At 42.2% G+C, this 11,506-nt stretch overlaps 1 pseudogene; it reads right to left on the reverse strand.

The window, feature by feature from the left end:
* Positions 1–10,125: 10,125 nt before the first annotated feature.
* LOC149244470 (AAA-ATPase ASD, mitochondrial pseudogene) lies at positions 10,126–10,488 on the reverse strand (annotated as a pseudogene).
* Between the last annotated feature and the right edge of the window lie 1,018 nt (positions 10,489–11,506).

Below are 11,506 nucleotides of genomic sequence, written 5' to 3' on the forward strand. Positions count from 1 at the left end.
TTTAGAAAAAGTTGTTTCGGAATATGATATACTATTTCAAGAACCTAAAACTCTGCCACCCCAAAAGGAAATAGTACAAGATATTAATTAGCAGTAAGATGCTCCATTGCCTAACATCGGAATGTATAGGTTGTCCTCTTTAGAGAATGCAGAAATCAAGAAGCAGGTATAGGAGTTGCTCGAAAAAGGGTTTATAAGACCTAGAAAATCACCATGTGGGTCTCCAATCATCTTGGTGAGAAAGAAAGATGGCTCTTGGAGAATGTGCATTGATTACCGAGCACTAAATAAGATAACGATAAAAAATAGTTATCCCCTTCCTCGCGTAGATGATCTTCTTGATTCGTTGAAGGAAGCTGTTTATTTTTCCAACTTGGACTTGCATAGTGGCTATCATCAGGTCAAAGTTGTAGAGAAAGTGTTAGAAAATTATATATTACGGAGCAATGGAAGACATAAAATATTGTAGAAATATAAACACATAAAACACATAAAACAAGAGAGACACAAATATACGTGGTTCGCCCAGTTTGGGCTACATCCACGGGGAAACATCCAATCCTTCTTTTATTATATTATCCAGCAAACTGAAGAGATACAACCTACAACAGATCCGCTGTAACACCCTGTTCGCTCTCAATATCCTCTCTCTTCCTCACTCAGAATACAGATATATATAGACACAATAAAATTCCCTCATATATAGTGAGGGGTTGCCTTCTAGGGAAAAAAACCCTAAATTAAACATAACTTTTACCATCATATCATTTGCCTAATGAACGACCCAGATTGACTAGAAATTACTAGCCTTTTACAAAGAAATTTTACATCTATTTTTAACTTCAGGGGCGCTGCCCTCGAACCCCTGCTGGGGGACCGCTGGCCCCTGGACCCCCCAGTCGGGGGTTTTAGACCCCACGGACCCACGCGGGGGTGACAAGTCCCCCTGACACCCTCCTTTGTGGACAGGTGTATAGTCTTCCTGGGGTATACATCCGGCTGAAACCTTTGAATACAGAAGATAATCAGGCTCCACACCCAACAACAAGATGCATGGAAGACTGCTTTCAAAATGAAGCAGGGATTGTATGAGTGGCTAGTTATGCCTTTTGGCTTAACTAATGCTCCTAATACTTTCATGAGAGCAATGAATGATGTACTCAGACCGTTTATTGATGATTTTGTAATTGTATTTTTGGATGACATTCTTATATTTATTAAAACATGGGAGGAACATTTAAATCATGTCAAGCAGACTCTAGATGTTTTAAAAAAAGAAAAACTTTATGTTAAACTCTCAAAATGTGAATTTGGTAAAACATCTTTGAATTATTTGGGTCATATAATAGGGGTGGTGAATTGAAAATAGATCCCTCTAAGGTTGCAGTCATTGTGAACTCGCCTAAACCCAAATCTGCTACTGAATTTAGAAGCTTCCTAGGGGCAACAAAATATTGGAGAAAGTTTATTGATAACTTTTCCTTAATTGCAACACCCTTACATGCTTTGACAGGATTAAAAAAGGTGTTTGATTGGGGAGGCAAACATTAGAAAGCCTTCGACACCTTGAAAGAAAAGATTAGTACAACACCAGTACTAGCACTGCCTGATCTTCAAAGACCATTTGAGATTGAAACAGATGCCAGTGACTATGCCATGGGAGCAGTGTTGATGCAGCACGGTAAACCTATATGTTATCATTCTGAAACATTTAATTCTGTAGTAGTTAATTATCCCACATCTGATAAAGAATTGTATGCATTAGTATAGAGTGTGAAAAAGTGGAAACATTATTTAATGGGAAAAGAGACAGTTATACATACTAATCATCAACCACTTCACTATTTACATTCTCAAACTAAGTTGCAACAATCAAGACACTATAGGTGGATGGGTTTCCTACAACAGTTTAATTTAGTCATCAGATATAAAAAGGGCATACACAATAAAGTTGCAGATATGTTGTCCAGACCAATCATCAATGCATCTACTATACTTAAGCATAATTCATTATTGCATGAAAGCTACATTGAACAATATGCTCAAGATATAGATTTTAAAGATGTCTATGAAACTTTAAGTCATGACAAATAAATAGAAGAATTGGATTATCACATTAAGGACCGACTCTTGTATCATTTGGGAAAGTTATGCATCCACAAACTGAAAGAGTAAAGATAATTCGAGAAGCACACACTTCTCTAATATCAGGTCACTTTGGGTTAAGTAAAACAGTTGCATAGCTGCAAAGATTTTGTTATAGGCCTAAAATGAATGAGACAGTTTCTAGATATGTAAGAGGGTGTACTATGTGTGCTAAAAGCAAGCCCAACAACAAAAAACTAGGCTTGTACACTCCACTACTAGTACCTTCTCATCCTTGGGAAAGTGTTTCCATGGACATTTTCGGAGGACTGCCTAAATCTAGAAAAGGTCATGACTATTTATATGTTGTTGTGGATAGGTTTAATAAAATGTGTATTTTAATACCTTGTAACAAATAGATTACAGCTGAACAAACAACAAAGTTGTTCTTTCAACATGTCTGGGTTCATTTTGGATTACCCACTTCCATTGTATCTAATCGAGATTCCCAGTTTGTTGGGAAGTTTTGGTTGAGTCCGTGGGAATTGATTGACACCAAACTGAAGAAGAGCACATCCTTTCATCCACAAACAGATGGCCAAACAGAAGTAGTCAACAGGACAATGATCCAGTTACTCAGAGGCTATTGTAGCAAGCATCCCAAACTTTGGGATGAACATTTATGTTATGTTTAGCATGATTACAACCGGGCTAAACATTCTTCCACACAAAGATCTCCTTCTGAGACCTATTTTGGTTTCACACGAAGGTCCCCCTTGGATTTTGTCTTTGGTAAAGACATAAGGATTGATGGACACAGTGACATGAACAAGGTAACCAGGTTCATTGAACAAATACAAGAGATCCACCAGGTAGTACAGGAATAGCTGGAAAGGAGCCAAGCCAAGTACAAGGCTAGGAATGACAAGCATTGGATGGAGCACAGTTTTCAAGTTGGTGATCAAGTTTGGCTATATATCAGCAAAGACATAATGCAAGGTGAAGGTAAGAATCTGAAACCAATAAGGTATGGACCATTCAAGATACTTGAGAAAATTGGTGAGAATGCTTTCCGCCTTGATTTACCAACTTACATCCACATCTACTCAGTTGTTAATGCAGACAGCTTGAGACTATTTGAACCTTCATTAATTGAAGATCTCGAAGAGCAGAGTCAGTTGCCTTCTATTAATGCTCTGTTACCTAAATACCTTAATGAATTGCAGCAAGACACAGTTATGGACAGGAAGGTGAGGACAACGCTCAAAGGAGATGTTGAGTACCTTAGGATTGGACTCAAGGGTTCAAAGCCAAGCAGTGTGAAATGGATAGAGATTGGAACAGTGAGATAATTATACCCTCACTTAGTCGATGCTTGAAAACCAACTTTTGGTGGTCCAAAAGCTTTTTCAGTGGGAAGGCTGTGATCCGAATCAGATCCTTGAAACACTTTTAAAAGTTTCATGAGCTCCGTAAAACTCATGACGAAGTTTCAAAGCCTTATGAATGTCGAGATTATCATAAATAACCTCTAAACAATGGCAATTTGTGATCAACATGGAGCAATGAGGACCCTCGGTCAAAGCGCGCAGACCCTTGGCCCATGGTAATGCACACTGGCACAAATTCACAAACGGGAGGTCAAATCCAAAAATAGAGGCAGTTTTTGATATGCAATTTCGCGTATCGCAGAGTGTCCCCTTAGTGAAGGAAATACCCTAAGCACTCGGTCCCAAGGAAAGCATAAAACCGTACGAAATTCACTGATTCCGTCAGAGGCGGGCCCTGCACTAAAATAGGCATGATATTAGGAGGACTTCAAGCAATAAGCGGGTTCAATCGAGTCCCACCCGATGTGATACAACGGGTGACACGCGTCCAACAGATGAAAGAGAAAAACTTCTCACATCGGACGGGTAAAGGGCATGCTACTTACCCACCCGATATGGATGAAGACTGTAAGATCTGGAGGCCCCAAATCAATGGCGGCGAAACAATCTGATGGATGAACGGACTCAATGGCAAAATAGGCCGGGGCGGATAAGATTTGAGATCTGGCATGACCGATGCGTTGGCAGAGGAATCAGTTTCACGACAATCTTGGAGTAATGGAAATAACCATCGTTTAAAGAGAACTCACACTCAGTTTGTGAGGAAATAGGTGGCCACCTCTCTGTGAAGTGTTATACAGTGATGAAGTCGCAGAGCAGGGGAATTCCAACAGATAGAGACAGGAGAACCAGGTAGCTAGGAATCGGAAATGAATAGTCAAAGAATGCACTGGCTTTAAGCCACGCACTGTCAGAGAGAAAGATAAACAGAAGGTAGAGAAGAAGCAGAAAGCTGAGAGGCCAAAGAGAAGTGAATTGCAGAGAATAGAGAAAGCCAAGAGGCCAGAGAGAAGTGAATTGCAGAGAATAGAGAAAGCCTAGATGACCTGCAGAGCAAAGGCATTATCGAGCCAAACAGAGACAGAGAGAGTGCGAGAGTCTGTGAACTCTAGAGAAAGCTTGAGAGGTTCAAGAGAACTCCTCTAAGCAAACTTGTCAAGTATTGAGTCTTAGATTGGACTCATACCACTGTGACCAGTTGAGGTCGAGATTTAGTAAGGGGAGTCTGTGTACTCTAGAGACTTGGGGAATCCAAGTACCATCCTATTGATCATCATTTGTTGAGTGAGACTCAAATTGAGCTCACTGTTGTAAAAAATATACTTTTTAAGACACAATAGAAAGCCCACCACTGAAGGCTGGACTAGGAGACGTAGCCCAGGAGGATTGGGTGAACTCCTTATTAAACTTGTGTTTATATGTTTGCTTATTGTGTTTCTCTTACTACTTCAGTGTCTGTGTATTTCACAATCTTTTCGATCCATTGCATAAGATAACATAGGCACACCCCAGCACATAAGTATGTAATACCTTCATTAATTAATTGAGATAATTCACGAGTGATTTCAGATCATCAAGTCACCTTCCAACCCGGTCCACGGGTCTTCCTTAGTTATCCTCATTCCAATCAATGCGGTGCACTTCCTTGGTTGCTTTGTCTGCTAAGGTGTAGTTGCAGCCATGGTACTAGAGCCAGAAATTCTCAGTGACAATCTTCTAGTGCAGTGGTATGGCTACCCATATGTTGTCCTATCCTTCTATCGACGCATATTGCTTGCGCAATTTTGGTTTCCATTTTTATGATTTATGCATCCATTAACATGCTTTTTTGCTTCATTCATACCCGATCTTCTTCAATTTCATGAAGCTCAAGGTTCCCTCGCCGAATGGATTCTTGAATCTGCATATGTTCGTCCTCATACGGCTGCATAATCTCTTCGCTCTAGTCCTCGCGTGCTGTCCCAATTATGGGAGTTATTTCGTGAGGATTCTTTTCCAAAGCTTCGGCCTCGATTCTGCTGATCGTCTTTGGAATTGTTCCCATGCTTAGGTTCTTGTGCATGGCCCTATAGGCCCATCGGACCGGTGGTACACACAGGTCCCAATCAGTTCGTTCTGCCTGGTAAACTTTGTTCATGACTCCACATAGCTTTGTGAATGCTCCGACATGGAATATTTGTGGTGTGTGTTGCTTTTCCTGCTGCTGTGTCTGGTTCTAATTTTTTATCCTTAGTCTGGGATGTGATTGCACAGCACACGTCTGCACCCATCGACACATGTGGGAGAGCAAGCTGCCTCGTCTTGGCAGCCTGTATTTCATTCATCATTGGGGGCTTCCAAACCGCAAGCGTAGTTGGCTTCTACACTCACACTAGTTTACAATGGCCTTCTGATGTGTACTCCACCATCGTGCGAGTGTTGCGTGTAGTGCCCATTCCAGCGCACTCTACCGCTGATTTCATTCATCGCTAGGGGCTTCCAAACCGTAAGCGTAGTCACCTTCTACACTCACGCTAGTTTACAATGGCCTTCTGATGTGTACTCCACCATCATGCGGGTGTTGCGTGCAGCACCCATTCCAGCGCACTCTACTGCTGCTGTTTCGGTACTGCACTTTCAAATCTGTCTAGGAATTCATCCACCGCTATCTCTCCATCGTATGTTGGTAGTTCCCTTGCCTCTGTCGTCACACAATGCAATGATCTAATCATCATGTTGCAATTCAGCATTGTCATTTCATGCAACTGGTTCTGCCAGCGTTCTACTTCTTCGTCTAAATCAAAAGTACAAGAACTATCGTGCTCCTATGAGATTCTCCCATCTGTAGTCAGGTTCACCCAATCCTGGTCTTGCGCCATTATCTGGTAAATAAAATCTAGATCATCGTCACTTTCATCATCGTGTACTGGTTTAGTGTAGCGTGCGCCTTCGGTTGGGTCTAGTGGAACTACTACGCATAGGGACTTTTTCTCGAATATCATCTTCTGCTTCTTCAGGTTAATGACTCCATTCATATCAGTGGCCCAGTCTATTCCTAGCAATGCAGGATAAGGATTGTAGTCATTGAAAATCTCTATTACTTCAAAGTCTATCTGTGTGCTCGCACCTTTGATATCAACTGTCACCCCTTACAACCTCCCCATGGGAAAAATCTTCTGTTGGTTCGCCATTTGTAATTGAATAGGGGACCATTATAATGCTGGACTTCGCATACGTTCCCATGTCTGCTTTGGTAACACATTCATGTCCGAACCCAGGTCTAGGATTACCTGATCCATTTCATACTCACTAATCTGCGCTGTCAATCTCATTTCCCTCCCGGTGTGCAATGTATGCTTTCCCAGTTTCTAGACTACGCACGGTTCCCCTGACCCTGTGCACCTGGTGATCAACTCCTATAGTCCCTTAACTACCTTATTTTCACGTAACAGTTTCATGCATGTCTCCAAAAAGGTAGTAAGCATAGAAGGATCCATCCCTAGCTTTGGTTGATCCTTACTACCTGAAGTGGAGGCCTCCGTGAAGCTCTTCTTAGCTTCCATGAGTGTCTCCTTTGCGCATTCTAAGTCAAACTCAGGTTCCTTTGCAGGAGCCTTGTGAGCCCATGTATCTTCCTTGGGTTGCTTCCCCTTATCCTCCCCTATGGTCGTACTACTTCTGAGCATCATGTTGACATTTGGGTCTTCTTCGCGCAGTTTAGACCTCATCATTTGGATATTTTGAGTCAGAGGAGGATGGAGTACCCCTTTTTCGTGGATTTGTGCAATCAACGTAGGACAATCCACCATTTCATGATCAAATTGAGCACACTACGAACAAGATAGTCTCGTTGGGTTGGTACAATCGCAGGCATAGTGCCCTGGTCCTCTGCAATTGTAACAAATTAGTTATCTGTGGCCCCTTCCTGGTCCCACTCCTCCTCATCCTCGACCTCGCCCTTGAAATCAGCGTGTGCAATCCCTGTTTTTGGGTCGAGGGCTCACATTTTTGTCTGCATCTGATAGGATGGGGTCCGATCCATCATTAACTCGTAGCTACGACAAGTACGCTCGTCATGGCCCACCGACCTACAAAAAATACAAAACAGTTGTTGGGGTGTCGGTGTATACTTTTGCAACAAATGAAAATTATTCGTCACGTGCTTTCCTCTTGTCTTACAGATCGCACACCATAATGTGGGTGTCGCACTCGACCTTGCCTATGCCTTTGATCTCAACGTCATTGGCCCCCCTCTTGTCAAATAGTTTATGAATACTGGACAGTGATCCTTGTCATGGCCTTGGCCCTTGCATTTTATGCACCACACTTCCTCGTGTGCCTTCGGCTGTGGTGCCATGTCCTGCTTCGAGCTCTGCATTTCTAGGCAAAGATTCTGTAGTTGCATGTGGATTTGTTGAACTCACAACCCCAGATCCTGTATTGGTGTCTCATGCAACCTCATCGCCATTTCCAACGCTTTGGCCTGCGTAGAAAGTTTTTGTTGTGACAGAGCTGTCCTCATGTACGGTGTTAGAGATGCCACAAACCAAGTGCGATGCTACGCATCTGTGAGCATCATATTAGCCTCGCGGATCATACTCTTCAGCTGTTAATATAGATCCTAGGGGATCTTGCATGGAAGCATCACGATCTCTTTAAATCCAATGATTAACTATGTCTCTCATTTCGGCTGGCTAAATTCTTTGTTTAGCGCATTCTGGATCTTGTATTCCTGCATTTGGGTGATCATTAGAGTTCTTTATATACCATGTCAACACGCGATCCTACAACATGCTTACCAATGTGGCCTTCTTAATGTTGTCATCCGTGACCCCTTGTGCTTCCCATGCTGCTCTTACCATGAACTAGAACTGGTCCAGATCCTCATTCCCTACTTCTTTGAATACGGGTAGCTTGATCGCGCTCGCCATGCTGAACTACGGGGGTGGTGGACATGGAGTGGGTGAAGATGGAGGTGAGGGAAGTGAAGTGGGTGGTGGCGTGGGTGGGGGTGGTAGCCGCGGAATGCGCTATCTTATCAAACTGACCGCACTTCTCAGAGAGAGTGGAGTGAGCTCTCCCTCGCTCTCTCATGAAGGTGAAATTTAGGGACTGTTTCCTAATCCTTTGCTACCTTTGTAGATCTTTCCACTGCACGTTGTTCCAAACATTAATGTATTCGCATAACCTGCTTTTCACATAACAACATCTTAATCCAAGTATTCAAAGATTTAATGTACTTACCTCACGGTCCCTTGAGAAAATGTCGTTCTGCTTCACTGTAGCTCATGGTTATGTCTACCGCGAACTCAGTGATAAATCCCCTTGTTATTCGGTCGAGAAAATGGTCCACAGCTCGCACGATCTTATCTTCTGATGCCTCTGGTCTGCGCACTAATTCCGGAGTCCACACTATTGGTTGGTCGCGCTTACACCTTCCCTGGCTATCGGCTAACCTCACGATCCACTCATACAATTCACAAGGAAAGGATGTGAAGAAGATCTCATGGATTTTTGTATACACGTAGCGATCTAGCCACCTTTTCTCGGATACCAGCGAAGTTATATTTTCCTGTGTTACGAACTCGTGAATCTTCTTGTCCAACCACTCTTCAATTTCCTTCTTTGTTGGGTTCCAGTGGTATGACATCAGACATCCCTTAGGTAGATCCTAGTCCTAGCAATGGAACCATTGTTGGCTACGTGGGGCTTGAGCCAGGTTGAACAGTGAGTTTAGCCAAGAAAATCCCGGTACTACTAGCCCTTTCGACAACAGTCTATGGAGCACGGATTGAGGTCTCACCCAAAGTAGTATGGGAGGGTGCTAGAACTAGGTTTCCACACCCTAGGGATGTCTTAATGAGGGTTCTAGAAGTTCATGATCCTAATCTGCGCGCTCCGCTGCTCCGCGCAGCTTTCTCTTCCTCGTAACCCATACACACCTTCGCGAATACCGTATTATTCCGATCCGATCCTTACTATGCTATTAGATTAGTGCTTAACTTAGTGTGTGTGGGCCCAATACCCTTATTACTTGTTCAACTTTTAGATTAGCGCGCTTACTTAAAAAAAATATAAATGCATAAAGATAGCCAGAACATAGAAATATAGATCTATAAGTAGATGCACAATATTCTGAATCAATCTCATCTTTATTAATACTCAAGTTCCATTACAAACCTGACTCTGCCTTGCGTACTCAGTTACAGGGGTCTGTGTACTCAGCTGCACACTCTACTAGGCCTCCGCGCACTCAGCTGCCTCTACCTACCATTATGACCCAACACACTTCAGATTTACTTCTATCTTCTAACCATGCATTCACACCTATCTGTTACTTATCAAAACTTAAAAGCTGACTTTACACTTAGAGACTTGCTCTAGTTATACAATCCCATGGTGTGTGGACCATGGGTAGGTCGACACACTTTACATTAAATTACATTATCTTAGGGCGGACAACCCTAGACTCTTGTTCTCTACACCCACATTTCACGGGGTCTTTACATTACACTTTACCAAAATTTGAGCTTCAAGCACCAAAACATGCTATGGGGGGATCCGCTGCCCAACACTCATCGAATATCGTTTTCTTGTGTTTCTTGTGAAATGTCAATTCGTAAGAGCATTTCTCATCGGAAGAATTCCAATGGAACATGATCTATTTTTTTCACTCACTGTTGTGGAATACCCACCACATTTTGATGCCCTCATATTCATCTGCGATCTTCTCGTTTATGTCCATGTTGAACGTAAATTGCTTGTTATTTTGAGGCTTCTTCAGTTTCAATCTCTTTTCAATAGAAGATGACCTTGTGCTCAGGTAAGTCTGCACGGCCTCATAAACTTCACTCACCTTGATGCCATCATTCTCTTCTATCGCAACTGAGATGTAAGAAGACACTATTGCTATGACCCTCCACATCCATTTTGAAAACATATCTTTGAATTGTGGAGGAAGGTATTTCTTGGCTATGGCATGTATGAATATCACAAAAGCCATCATCGACCCCAAATTAGACCAGATCTCCATTTTTATAGAAACCACAATTCAAATGAAAAAAGGGGGAATTTTGCACATGATTTTTTTCATCCACGACGGCTCAAATAGAGAAAAACACCGCTAAGAATTCTAAAACCATATGCAATATAAGTTGGACTAACCTTGGTCTTGATGATGTTGTAGCGGTTAAGGGCACTCTTTTAAAAGGCTTGGTTCAGGACCACCCTCTCTCTAGTCATCGTGAGTGCAGATAGTTTTGGGGATTTCTATGAAGCCGAATTCACCCTTCCGCAAGTTGTAATCAGTGATTCAATTCTTTTGATATGAGACCACCCCAAGGGGTTATTATGTTTGCAAGTGAGAGCTATGGATTTGTTCTCCTCCCTTGCAACCAAGATTCAAAAACGAACCAGGACCCACCTCTGCCTTATGCATCTCTTTTATGAGGGCCGACAACTTCAGGACATGAATAGGCTGAGTGGACTAAACATACAAGCGTGGCTGCAAAATAACAATAGATTTTGAATTAGAAACCTGACGTGCATGTACTCTCTATGTGGAAGAGTAAATGTGGGGGTTGAAAATGCATTGAAGTTTACATATGAAACTGTATGCCTTGGCGCCATTAATAAACCAAAAATCCGATGGTGTTGTTCAATACTGGGTCTACTACTAGTGATACCCTCATTCTTAACTCTCTGCAATCTCATTTGGCTATTTTCTTGAAAGCCCTTTTCAAATCATTATCAAATGCATTCAATCTACAAATTAATGGTTTCAAAACCCTAGTTAAATGCAACTTTTCCCCATATCTCCAATAAGTTTTCGTTAATTGGGAAAACCCACATCCCTCAAAGGCCTCAACAATTATCATTATTCTCCAAAACTCTGTACATAGTAATTGCTTCCCTACATGTTATAGATGGTCAAGCTGCAACTCCATAGTGCATTACTGTAGTGCTGTTTTAATCAATCCTAATTAACCGAGACTACAACATTTAATTGTCAACCCAGGGTAGGTATTGCTGTTTCAATGGAGTTCACACTG

The sequence above is a fragment of the Pinus tabuliformis genome, chromosome 8 (assembly GCF_031772625.1).
Source record: "Pinus tabuliformis cultivar Carrire ecotype Pingquan chromosome 8, CPIR1, whole genome shotgun sequence".
Lineage (NCBI taxonomy): Eukaryota > Viridiplantae > Streptophyta > Pinopsida > Pinales > Pinaceae > Pinus > Pinus tabuliformis.